Source organism: Miscanthus floridulus, unplaced genomic scaffold (assembly GCF_019320115.1).
Source record: "Miscanthus floridulus cultivar M001 unplaced genomic scaffold, ASM1932011v1 fs_2_1_2, whole genome shotgun sequence".
NCBI classification, from domain to species: domain Eukaryota; kingdom Viridiplantae; phylum Streptophyta; class Magnoliopsida; order Poales; family Poaceae; genus Miscanthus; species Miscanthus floridulus.
The window spans coordinates 1-12,056 of NW_027096541.1; the positions used below are offsets into that span (position 1 = coordinate 1).

Genomic DNA, 12,056 nt, shown 5'->3' on the forward strand with positions numbered 1-12,056 from the left:
GGGAAGCAACTTTTGAAGTCACAGAGATTCCTTGCCACCTTTTCTTTTCTTTTCTCATTTGCATTTTGATCCTCCGTGGTCACTGCTCGTTTAGAAAGTTTTGCAGCATAGGGTCCTGCCGGCCAACCTGTAAAATATTTCATCTTGTCAGTAGATCACAGGTCATTGTACACTTAGAGTCAGCAATCTTATGCATGAATGAGGAGGCATTGGGTGGAAGGTTCATGTCACTAGCATGGCTATTTCCTGCCAGGAAACTTTCTTTTCCAAGAATTGGACAACTTTTAACCCCAAGCCAAGATAATTATTGGATCGCTCAAAGTCCTCCCCGGTTCAAATTGTGGAAATCTTTTAGCAGCTGTCAGTTCAAAAGATATATAAATTTTCAGACATGTCTCGAGAAATCTGTAGATATCTTACTGACTGCCATATGTTGCTACTGGACTCGCTCTCTGTTGGTTACATCAAGGGCATGCGATTTGACTAGACAAGATGAGCCGGTTCTTTTTTGCCACAGGAGTGTTTTTTGTGTGTGATGAAGTCAATGTTTAGCTTTGACATTGCTCAAATGAACAGGCTTTTCTTATAGCAACAACAACTACTCGACTGGGTGTCCCAATTTTAAATTGCTCCCATTTAGACATATATATTGCTATATTAGGAAGATCCAGTATCATGTATGTGCATGTGCCTTCAATCAAGTGATATAACTTGTGTATACAGAAAAACCATTGAGATCTCAGGAGGGACAAACCACGGGAGAGTCCTCAATACACAGGTGTCACGTGCATTCCTACACGGCGCTATGATACTGACTGCTGCATAATTTATTCTGCTCTGGGTGAAGACTAATAACTTCGGCAGTTACTTGCTTCAGTTTAGTCCTTCATCATATCACAACTTCATACCGAGGCTACACCTGGAGGAAAATGAGGTATGTATCTCACAGTCACAGTCATAGGACATGTTGATTTGCAGACTTAATACATATATGTGACTATCTCATTCATCCGATCTCTCCAGTGATTTGATTTGTTACTAATATTAATAACCCAATTGGTATGCATCAACTTGAATGCTAAGTTTATTAGTCTTGTGATCTCTCTTACTAACACCAGCCTAAACAATACTCCCTCTAGTCAACAAAAGTTGACGTTTAGGACAAATGGAAATGTACTAAAATAATTCATTTCCTTTATATATCACTTTTGCTATACTACACTCGCCTGAAATCTCTGTTAGCTTCAGGCGACGCTGCGTCCGTTGATGGAGCTTGAAGATCCGTGCGCTCTGTTGGGTTTGTATTGGAAAACGAACGTGATCCACTGGAAGCCAGACCCGCTAACACCGAACAGACCGGGCATTTGCATTTCGGAGTTTCTCGAGCTCGTCGCGGGACGGCGACTCTTGTGGCGAACTACGCGCTCCTCCCAGTCGAGCCGAGTCGGAGCCTCCCCTTCGCTGATTCGGAGGCTCGGTCGCCTCCGCCATTCCTTGAGATCGGCACCTACCTGCGTTCACCACACGCTCCATTGAGGTTTGTTGCTTGAAAATCCCTTGTTGCTGCTGATTCGATTTGGCCCTCTTTGATTTTGTTAGTGGTTTTGGTTCGGATTGCTTGTAAGCAGTGGATTCGTAGCTAAGTTGGGCATTGCTGCTTGCTCATTTGAGTTTAGGGGTTGGCTCAGATGTTTTTTCAGTGTGGTGTGGCTTTGTAGATCTGGTTTTGGATGATGTGGTTCATGTAGTAGTTGTTCCCGTTAATTAGGTTTTGCTTGTCTAGGATTTCATTGGTATGTGGGTTGGATTCGTAGTTCATTTGCCGACAAAGCACATGAGACTGCGACCTTGTCTGACCCAAGTGGCATGCTGCTGCCGTTGAATCTGACATTGAACAGATCCAATGCAGTTTTAGTGTCGTTGTCCATGACAAATTTTCTATCTTACTAGGTTCATGAAAACTGGAGGGGTTCCACTTCCATCCATCCCATATCTGAACATGGTATTCTGAACATGTAGTCTCATTTCAGAGCAATCGGTGTCCTGATTTCGGACAGGGACACCAAGAAACTGCATCCAGTCTGACCTCCTATGTTTGCTAGAGAACATAAACTGTCCAAGAAGGTAATGAAGCTCGATCTGCTTTCTTCTGCTCCGCTGTTTTTAGTTGTTCCTTTTTTGTTGTACCTTACTGCCAAACAAAGCCTGAGAGCTTGACTATCAGGCTAATATTGTTTCTGCGGATTAGAAAACATTGAAGGAATTAGCGCACATTTCAATACATGCATGCACTCTTCGATATTCTCTGATGCGATTCTATCTAGTGTTTTAGCTTCAGGTTCTTGTCAGTAGTCTCTTTCTGAAGTAACTCGTGCTGTGCGAGCATTCCTGAATTCTACTGATCTGGTCTAGTCGTAGGCCAGTTTTAATTGCAGTAAGTTCAAAGTGCAGCTTTTAGACATTGAAACAAATAATAGCTTCCTTTTCCAACCGCATCACTGGTCTGGATTTATACATGAGTACACCCATATATCTTATCAGTTGCCAATTAGCAACTACTGCGTCGGCGAACAAATCACCAGCAGTCCAGCACCCTAGCCCCTAGGTGATAACAGTTGTTTTCTTGCTCAACATAATTTGCTCTCAATATGAATGCGGGCAGATCTCTTGGTCGACCATTGTCCTGTGTTGCAAGCTTTTAATTTTCTAAAAACTGAATGCATGTGACGTGGTGTTTGTTTTTTCCTGAAAATTGAATGCCCTGCTTCTCATGATCTGAAGGTATCTCAAATAGATGAACTCTGCTGATCCAAAAGCTCAAATAGATAAATGCATCTGAATGTTGCAATCATCAGCTTAGGTGTTATATATGTAGCTTAACTTTTTTTTTCTGAAAACTGAATGACAACTATTGCAAGTTCTTTGCACTCTGCATGTTTGCTTGTTTGAAAATGGCTGCTTGTGTTCATTAACCAAAAATACGAAAGTGTATGTTTGAATGTGTTCTTGGAACAGTAATATAGGCAGGAATAGGATGTACAAATAATTTGACATTGACATTAACCATTAGGTGGCCACACATCATTGTTTTTTACCATAAGGAACCTCATCTTTCAGTTCTTACTGAATATATAGATTTATCTGAATTTTGATTGTTATTCTGCTTTTGAACCTTTTAGGTTGTGCACAACAGGACTTCCTAGCAATGTCACCGTTGAGGTTATGTCACTGTTGAGGTTGGGGATATGTCTTTCCACCTTCACAAGGTATTGTGCTTTTTTCTGTGGATGTCTATAAGCCATTAAGTATGCGCTTCCTATTAATGAGTCCTAGAATTAAAACTCTTTAAAGCTTTATTTATTTTAAGTCAAGAGCTATAAAATTTTTATTTATGAGGATACAAGTGGAATCACTCGCCTTGTGGTGAGACTAATTCCCTAGTTACTCTATTGGTTGCATGCAGGAGAATGTACTTGCTCCCATCTGAAAAAGGACTGAGATGAAAACATAGAGGTGATAGGCACTTCGGTTGTACAGCACAAGCTCACAACCATCGGCTAGTGCCGCTGCAAAATTACTTGAAGCCATCAGATATTGATCTTGGTCAGTCCATATGCTTCTTTCATTTGCCCATTTTCAATTTTAGTGGCACACTGTGTCATATGCCCAACATTGAAAATATATTTCTGGCAAAACGTAGTATTGTATGGTTTTAATCTTCTTTTCCCTGCAGATCATCTTGCATCACTATTGTTCCTTGTGTATTCATGGCAAAGACTCGAGTTAGATTGTTGGCCTATACTGCTTGAGGAGGTCCAGGCAAAGTATGAGATGAATGCTGCAAAGGTGAGTTTATATTACTGCCAAGCTCATTTATTTATTATTGCTTGATTTTTGGTTAAACAGAATATTGTTGTACTTGTGCAGCTATGATTTCCATTGCGATCGTTACTTACTCAGACTTCTGGTATTCCAACAGCTGAGGATTTGTCTATTATCAGAAGGTGTATGTATATTTTTTTTCTCTCCCTTCCTACAAACGTATATTTTCTCTAATGCAAAAGTGGTGTGCAGATTCAGTGTTGATGAATTTGGTCAAACATCAAGTCTTAGAGAATACAAGAGACGCTTGCATATTATCTTTGCCTTCCATGGTGAGATTTCTGCTGGTGCTAGCATGGGTGGTTATTCAAGGTGAGATAAAAACTTGATCTATATTGTTTGCTTTGTTTAAGTTAGTTTAGTGTAGCTGTTGGAATTATTTTGCTTTTCCCACTATAACTAATTTTTCTTATCCTGAAAATAGTTTTTTTTTACATTTGTCCACTCAGACAGTACTGCGGTGAAGAAAATCCAGAATATTTTGTACAATGTGTTTGGCTACTACATGCAGTTTTTGTCACTATAAGTCACTGTTGAATCTATGTGCAGTATTTCTGTTTCTTTTGTCCACGGCTGGTTCTGATAAAATTTCCAACCTCAAGTGTTCATGGGAAAATTGAAGAAGGTAAAAAAACCATTGAGAAGGAGTTGAAAGATCACGTCAAGCTTTACAGCTAGGAGCAAGCGCCATAGTAGTGCTTCTATTGAAAAAATTAAAAGGACTAGGCAAAAGATTTTTAAGCTTCTGCATCGGTTCCTGTAATGTGAAACCAAACAAAATATATTGTGACTGAAACCCTTGGCGTTCCTTTGCTCTGCTGCCCAAAAGAAAAAGAGCTTTTTTTACAATTTTTTTCTCTTTTACTTCCAGTTGGGAGATGAGCTGGCTGCACCAAATCCATTGTTCTTGGAGCAGTCATATGATTCTGTACATTTACTACAGGAATTGAACTTGTAGAAGATGTGCAAGGTGTTAGCATCAATCATTCCACACTATTGAGCATAGATAACTGGAAGCACGCAAATCAGCAATATTTCAAATGTTTGGTCAGTCTATCCGCTTGTTTCACTGGCCACTATTTTTTATGAGTAATTGCTCCTTACTTGTAGTGAGACTATGACTTGGTTCATAAGGCTTGTGTAGCTTGATCCACCCTGTGATAGAATTGTAATTGTAGTTACACAATTAAAACATTCAGTTACACAATTGCAATCATCAACAATGTAAATTGCAGCTATTGGGCACTGCAATTGTGGTTCTCAGCATATGTAATTGTAGGTCTGAATATAATTTAATTTAAGCTTATAACATCATGTTCATTGCATAAATTACATAAATTAATTGGCCACCCAAATTGACCGCATGCTCCTTTTCTTGTGATTTGTGCTAATTCACCTTTTTGTTTTATTTATTGTGGTTTGTGCTTGCCGAAGCCAGTTTTTGTCCTTGTCCTTTCATAGAAAAAATTTGTCTCTTGTGATTTGTGCTAACACTTCATGAACTTTGCTAATTCTGATTTGTGCCAAAACACATCTCATTTTTGTCCTTGTCCTTGCACATCAATACAATACAGACTCCAGAAGCTAAGCTCCTCCTTGTTATTTTCTATAGGAGTTTTTCTGTTTCTGTGCATGATATTTGCTCATGATATTTTCTCTACAAAAGTGTGCCAGTGTGATCTCCAATAGCTGGAGCTGCTTATGGCCGCTCACTCACATGCAAGAATGGTTGCAGTAGTGTGCCAGTAGGATCTGCTTGTATAGATGAGATTTGTATTCTTTTTAGCTTAGCACTTTCCCTACTAATTTTCCATTAGTACTTAGGGAATCCTCATTACTTATTGATTTGTACTGATTAAACTATGGTCTTTTCATTGGTGATGTGATCATTCTTAGGGCCTGCATTGATAAGCAGGTTGGATTAGTGGTGTAAATGTCGCCCAAGCTATTTAGTTACCTAGTGTCGGGTTCATCAACCCGGGGTCCCCAATAGGACCGCTTCTCCGCAAACTCGTCCCAGCAGGCGGCATAGCGACAGCACGCGTCTGGGCCGGTCTAGATACACAACGACAGGCCGAGACCATGATCCGACCGCTAACCGATGCCCTCGACCAGAAGGCCTGGTTGGCGCTCCGACCGGGAAGGCTGGCCGAGACCGCAGTCCGACTCCGACCGAGTTCCCCGACGGGGAATACGCCAGATCTACTCACGCCGCACTTTCCCGACCAAAATGGTCGGTGCCGACTGGGAACGACCGACTGGGGACGCCCGGTCGGTGTGGGCCCAGGGAGCAGGCGGAGCAGCTAAAGGGAACATGCCAAGTCAACCGCAAAACCGAGGAGGTACGTACATTGCCATGCCCTGCGCACATGTTGGGCGGTGCCGTTGTGTCGTATTAGGCGCACACTGTGCTGCCTGCCCGATGAGACGGAACTTGAACCAGGATAAAGTGCGGCGTCGTCTGCCGCACCAGACGAACAGATAAAGTACGACGTCGTCTACCGTGCCAGGCGACTACTGTGCAGCCTGCCAGACGCTACAGCATATGAACGGGGATGGCGGCGGCGGCGGCCATCCCATACCCGGAGGCGTGGGCAACCAGACTAGGCAGCACCAGTACTCACTCTCTCTCTCTCTTCTAAGATCATCCTGTTACTTCTGTTTTCCCCTTTACACTGGTGAGATTGTTTTTCTTGGTGATTGCGCGGTCATGTATTGGGTATCTGCTTCCTCAATGTGGTAACTTGTTTGCCATTGTGCGTAAGGTATCATAAGGAACCTTGGCATAGAAAATGGTGATCGAGCAGCATGCTAGGGCCATCTGGAGGTGTGCAAGTACTTGATTGAGGAACTAGGGTGTCATCCAAATATGGCTGCAACTGGAGGATCATGTTAAGGTTCTTTCTACCTCTTCTGTGCTTCTGGAAATTGTATTCTCTCATTGTGTGAACCTATGGCATCTGATAGTATGAGATATGTAAATTATTCTCTCATATGTGTGGTTGTATTCCAGTTTGTCATTCTTTTTATGTACACCATTATGTGCTGTTTAATCGTACTATCAGCAGGCTCCACATTCATGAGCTGGATTTTGTATTTATATACATATACAGTATAATTGCATTAACAATATGGAGTATTTGCACTATTTAAAATGTGCAATTTTCATATTCTTGTTTTGTAATTTTGAAGATCATATTCATTGTGTATTTTTTCACCGAGAACATCTCATTATGTGTGAGTAAATATTTTGTGATGTACAGCCTGTTCGCTTGCTCGTATACGATCGTGGATTATAAGCTGGAACAATATTTTTCTCTCACACTAAATGAGCTAGTAGTAAATAATCCATGATCGTTTACGGCCTGTCGAACAGGCTGGTAGTAATTTATATCAATATAATGCATTACACTTAATTTGCATCTAAGATTGTGCAAAATCTAGCAGCATCTGAAATAGTTGGATGCACTGAGCTAAACAAATAAAATGGTTAAGAGAGTGGACATTCATTGGCTGCTACGGCAGCAAAAGGATTAGGTCGATATATGGAGCTGTAGAATAGTTGTTGTGATTTGTGGCCATACAGGCCACATTTTTGTGATTTTTGCAGCGGTAGAATAGGAATTGTACTCTGGTAATTTTGATTTGTGACAGAGTTTCTTTCTACAGCGGTAGAGTTGTTATTTTGTTAGTAAGCTTGTACGTGTTTACTAGGCTAATAGTTGCATTCCGGCCCAAACGAGCACCAACTTTAGTTAACGGGTATCGGTTTATCCACCCGTTAAGCTTTGGCGGGCCCGGTAACACCTGATGTGCCTAACGGGTTTATTTTCGCGGACCCGTTATGAGTGGCTGCGTACAGAAACAACTGCAACAGAATCTGACCGTTGGATGCAGATCTGAAGGCTAGGAGATGTCACCTGAAATGAAGCTACATTTCAGGCACCTGAAATATAGCAAATCCTTTTGTTGTGAGAGAAAAATATTATAGACTCTGGCTGATAAGCCAGCTGATAAGTTCAAGCTGTGGAGCCTCGTTGAGGCTGTCACGTGAAACCGAATATCGAGACCATCTACGCCAAACATTCACAGTCTACACGATTGATTATTTATTCACAGGCTAAACATTCTCCGTGTAATGTACTCTATACGAGCAAGACTAATCATACAGTTGGCTGCTGTCTGTATAGAACGGCTTACAGCTCACTTGTCTGTCTCACAGAGTTTCTTGGTTCCGTGCATAATTGCAAGACAAGACCGCGTGGGTGTGGCGTGTTCGTCCCCGCATGGCAGAAAACGGCTCCAAACGGCTCTTGGAGCCAACGAAAATGCCCTACCAAACGGGGCCCAGATCACATCATGGAAGGATGGGATGACGAAACAAGTAGCACATGTAGATGGCTTGTACGTTGATAGATTACAGTTTAAAAGTATTACACATAATAAAGATGACATGAATAATTTTTATAATTGATACGGGATGACATGGATAGTTTGCATGAAAAAATTGCAAGCTAGTAGGGCACTTGGTAAGGAATGATGTGGACACCTTACATGAAGAGATACACGTTGATAGCTTAAAGATTAAAAGTATTACACATAATAAAGATGACATGGATAATTTTTGTAATTGATAAGGGATGACATGGATAGCTTGCATGCAATGGAAGCTAGTGGGGCACTTAGTTGGGAATGACGTGAACATGTTCTAGTGAGGATTTGCTTTATTATAGTATATAGATATAGATATCGATATTGATATAGATATACATATAGATATAGAAATATAGAATATAGATATGGCTTATTACGCATACATGCACCGTAAAATATATAATATATGTCACAAACTGAAAAGGGTTAATAATACTTTTCATGGAATCGGAAGAGATGGGCGCAAACTAATAAATGACCAAATGAATTAAGAGCAGAAGTGAAGCTATAGTGTCCTGTGTCCATTTGGGCTTTGCCCAGAAGTAGTATAAAGAATATTTTTATTTTACTTTCTTTGATCAAACTGGTAGTTTCTAGACCTTGAGATTTAATATGAAATCTTATTTTATTGGCCAAACTATTGTGGTAGTTTTCTAAAATTTATTTTGTATTTGATTTATTTTGTGAGATTTAGCGTGGAGCCTTCAAAACATTCTTTAACTGGTAATAGACCAATGTTAAACGCAACGACAAGTCACAACAGCAGCTCGGATTCTACATCTAGCTAGTACTCCCTTCATCCAAAAAATTTAATGGTTTAGGATTTTTAGGATAGATTAATACTCAAAAGAAATTACTCATATATCCCTAGCCTGTTCGGTTGGCTGGTTCGTATCGTTGCTGGTTCGTGAAGAAGTACTGTTGGCTGGTTTGTGTGAGAGAAAAATACTGTTCCGGCTGGAAATTTACGATCGTTTACGACAAGCCACAGCCAAACGATGCTAAAAGCTAAAACATCAAGTTTTCTGAGACATTTTTTGAATTCTAGAATATCAAGTTTTTTGGATGGAGGGAGTACATTGGATTCCCTAACTTTGCTCACTTTGAGTCCCTCACCAGGCAACAAAGCAAAAGGACAGTCTACTCAATTCGCTCTACTCTACTGTAGGACCAGATCAGGCAGATATATAACGAGGAACAGAGGAGCCTTGCTACTTATTACTAGCATGCCTTTATTAATCTTTATCTTTTGAAAATTCTGCAGCGGCCCGTTAGCTGGTTCCAAGCAAAGAATCGTCTTTTGTTTTCTTTTTCTCACCCAATAAGCAAAGAATCATCTCTGATGAGCATACAGACACACAAAAGAAAAGTTTATCCGAACATTTGGCTAAAAAGCAAAGTTTATGTGGACTACCACCACCAGCTACTTTTCTCACCCAATAAGCAAAGAATCATCTCTGATGAACATTTGCTTCTCTCTAGACTCTCCCTCAGACCCTCACGCACACAAGCACAACACTCGCTCAATCGTCGGTTCCATCTGTTTGGCTTCTATCTCCTGCAGCTGCATGCAAATTCAACATAACCGAGGTATGTAATTTAATTATTGGATCTACAATGTATGTAATAACATGCTCATAATCATGGGAAAAACAACTAATTGGAAATTACATGCAATCTTTAGTTTGATCCGTTTAGCTTTCTACATATCTCCTGCTATATTCGAGGAAAAAAACAACTAATTTCTGCTGCGTATTCGAGAAAAAAAAAATTATATATGCCCTGCTACTGCATGCCAATTAAATATAAACGAGGTATGCAATTTAATTACTAGATCCCTTCCGGCGCAAGTTCAAGTTCATCGATGGTCTCTGCTGCTATGCTGCATGTAGCTTTTGCCAATCATGCAAACCAACTAATTTGGAGAAGTGGATACATCACACGTTTGTGGCATAAAATTTACGATGCATGAGACCCTACATATACATGGATAATTTATATGTTCTTAAATTCCCCTTCCGTCCTGAAATATGATGTATTTTTAGTTGGTCTAACTCAAATTGTCAAAAATTTCACAAAAATTCTATAAAAAAAAAGAATATGACATCAAATAATTAAGCTTCCTTAGACACATTATTATAAAATGTATTTTCATAACTTACCTTTTTTATGTAATAGAAGCGAAGATTTTACTATGCAAACTTGGTCAAAGAAACTTAAGATAATTTGATACAGAAAAACTGAAGATCTCTTATATTTCGGGATTCAGCGAGTAGTTTCATGCTTGTGTGTTGATCAGGTCAGCGGATGGAATGATCGCGATGGGTTAGATTCCATATATAACGGAAACGGGATCGGTCGTCTGGTCGTTGGAATCGGTGTGCATGGCCGACCATTCCCTTCCAAACTGAAGTGGAGGTTGAAGCATTATTAATTGTTGAAGATATAGTTCTGGTACACCGGATAAGTAATCCACCAAAGCTAAGCCGAACTGACTGGCGCGGCCGGTTACTTCAATCCTATCCATCATGCGTACTGAGGTAAACCACCCAGAATTAGCAAGATCTCTCTCTTTGTATTTTTGTTCCTTCTGAATTTCAAGTGATGAGCACCTTGTAACCCGATGGCCTGACGCATTTGTGCATATGTATGTAGGATATTTTGGCCAACACGATAGACGAGGCCGCTGAACGAATTCTCGGAGTGCTGAAGGAAAAGGCTTATATTACCAGAACCGTCAGTAGAAGAGACAATGTCTTCTACTTCGACGGCTGGGACGGGCAGGGGGCGTCCGCGCCTCTCCACAAATTCAACAGGAAACCTTAGGGAAGAACTCTGAGAATCATCCACCACGAATAGTAATACTCCACTACTGTTGTATTACTCCACCACTATCTATAAATTAGAATAAAGGAAGTCTCCGTGATCTTCCTGCGCTTGTAAGGCAACCTCTAAGGTTTGTGCTAACTGCTTGGGGTTTTTCGAAAGAGAAAACCGTATGTAAGCTTGCTCTATAGAAATGAACTAGGCTTTCCTGTTTTAATCCCTGTCTTCCTTTAAGCTCGTTCATATGGGGCGATGTCACTATGCTAGGGACCCTAGAGAAGAAACTTTTGCGTGTGTTGTTCTCGTGTGAGCCCTGGTAGCGGCGTTTGTAGAGAACCCTATTTGCGCAGATAAGTGTTCTCTTTGGGTGGAACTACCTGGGAAGACGATAGAGCCTGAGTTCTGTGTGTGCGTGGCTGGGGATAGCAATGGAGAAGACAGGGTTAGCCTGGTTCTGAATCGAACTAGTGATGCATATGGTGAGTACCGAGTAGGACTGACACAAGCATAGTCGTACGACCGGCTGAAACATTGGTCTCGCAAAAGATCCTGAGAAGCATAATCCGCATATGCATATTCACTAATCATGCACATGCTAATCACGCACGCATACTGTATCCACTATCCACCCACTATCAATTCAAAGGCTAGTGCCTTGAATAGTGCCTTAAATAGTGAAGGGTTTGAGTGCCTGAGCCACTCTTGGGTGAGTGCTCGTGCACTATTCATATTCTAAATTTGAATAGTAACGAGTATTTTGAATAGTTTCATGAAATTGAATAGTTACCGCTGAATTTGAATAGTGTTGTGAATAGTAACTCGAGAATTTTAAATTTAAATTTTGAGTTCGAGTTTGTTGCAGCAGTTTAGCGTAATCATGTAACAGTGGTATCGGAGCCTGGTTATTAGATTTT

At 40.6% G+C, this 12,056-nt stretch overlaps 2 long non-coding RNA genes across 2 annotated transcripts; both read left to right on the forward strand.

Moving 5' to 3' along the window:
- The first annotated feature begins 2,012 nt into the window (after positions 1 to 2,012).
- On the forward strand, positions 2,013 to 3,580 carry LOC136531186 (uncharacterized). Its single transcript, XR_010777976.1, has 3 exons — positions 2,013 to 2,124; positions 3,180 to 3,266; positions 3,464 to 3,580. It is a non-coding gene; the product is annotated as an uncharacterized lncRNA (long non-coding RNA).
- A 6,221-nt stretch (positions 3,581 to 9,801) lies between these two features.
- On the forward strand, positions 9,802 to 11,158 carry LOC136531187 (uncharacterized). The gene is made up of 3 exons (XR_010777977.1): positions 9,802 to 9,906; positions 10,616 to 10,856; positions 10,972 to 11,158. It is a non-coding gene; the product is annotated as an uncharacterized lncRNA (long non-coding RNA).
- Positions 11,159 to 12,056: the final 898 nt, after the last annotated feature.